Raw genomic sequence first — 1577 nt, 5'->3', positions numbered from 1 at the left:
AAAAAAATTTTTTTTTTCCTCTGTGTCTCAAGTCTCCTCTCTTTCTCTGAGCAGGCCCAGGAATCCTAAGCACCTGTAGGTGATCTAGGAAATCTCCTGTTGCAGGGGCCCTCGCCTCCACTCCTGGCCCCTGAGGGCACCTGGTAAAAGTGAGAAGGCAGATTTCAGAGACTAGTAAAGTTTTCCTTTCTCAATAAAAAAAATTAATAATAAAAAAATTCAAAGGAAAAAAAAACAAACTCCTACAGCTGATAAACACCTTTAGTAATGTGGCAGGATACAAGACCAACTCCAAAAAATCAGTTGCCTTCCTATATACTAAGAATAAGGAAGCAGAAAGGGAAATCAGGGAAGCATCACCTTTTACAATAGCCACAAATAGCTTAATATATCTCGGGGTAACTCTGACCAAGGAAGTGAAAGATCTATTTGACAAGAACTTTAAGGCTTTGAAGAAAGAAATTGAAGAGGATACCAGAAAATGGAAGGATCTTTCTTGCTCTTGGATATGGAGGATCAACATAAAATGGCAAAGCTACCAAAAGCAATCTATAGAGTAAATGCAATCCCCATCAAAATCCCATCAAAATTCTTCACAGACCTTGAGAAGACAATAATCAACTTTATATGGAAAAACAAAAAAACCCAGGATAGCCAAAACAAGCTTATACAATAAAGGATCATCTGGAGGCATTACCATCCCTGACTTCAAACTCTATTACAGAGCTACACTATTGAAAACAGCTTGGTATTAGCATTAAAACAGAGAAGTTGACCAATGGAATCGAATAGAAGACCCGGACTTTAACCCACGAACCTATGAACACCTGATTTTCGATAAAGGAGCTAAAAGTATACAATGGAATATAGAGTGCATCTTCAACAAATTGTACTGGCAAAACTGGATGTCAATCTGTAAAAGAATGAAAATAGATCCATATCATTCACCATGCACAAAACTCATGTCCAGATGGATTAAAGACCTCAATATCAGTCTGAACACACTGAACCAGATAGAAGAGAAAGTGGGATGTACCCTACAACAGATGTGCTTCCTATGTATAACCCCAGCAGCACAGACATTAAGGGCAACATTGAGTAAATGGGACCTACTAAAGCTGAGAAGCTTCTGTAAAGCAAAGGACACTATCACTAAGACAAAAAGGCAACCCACTGACTGGGAGAAGATCTTCATTAACCCCACAACTGACAAAGGTCTGATCTCCAAAATATATAAAGAACTCAAGAAACTAGTCTGTAAAATGCTAATCAACCCAATTATAAAATGGGGCACTGAGCTGAACAGAGAATTCTCTACAGAAGTTCAAATGGCCAAAAAATACTTAAGGTCATGCTCAACTTCCTTAACGATCAGGGAAATGCAAATCAAGACAACTTTAAGATACCATCTTACACCTGTCAGAATGGCTAAAATAAAAAACACTAATGATAGCCTTTGCTGGAGAGGTTGTGGAGAAAGGGGTACACTCATCCATTGCTGGTGGGAATGCAAATTTGTGCAACCACTTTGGAAAGCAGTGTGGAGGTTTCTCAGGAAATTCGGGATCAACCTACCC

Source organism: Alexandromys fortis, unplaced genomic scaffold (assembly GCF_014885135.2).
Source record: "Alexandromys fortis isolate MF-2015 unplaced genomic scaffold, M_Fortis_MF-2015_v1.1 scaffold_568, whole genome shotgun sequence".
NCBI lineage: Eukaryota > Metazoa > Chordata > Mammalia > Rodentia > Cricetidae > Alexandromys > Alexandromys fortis.
This window is presented reverse-complemented; position numbering follows the sequence as displayed.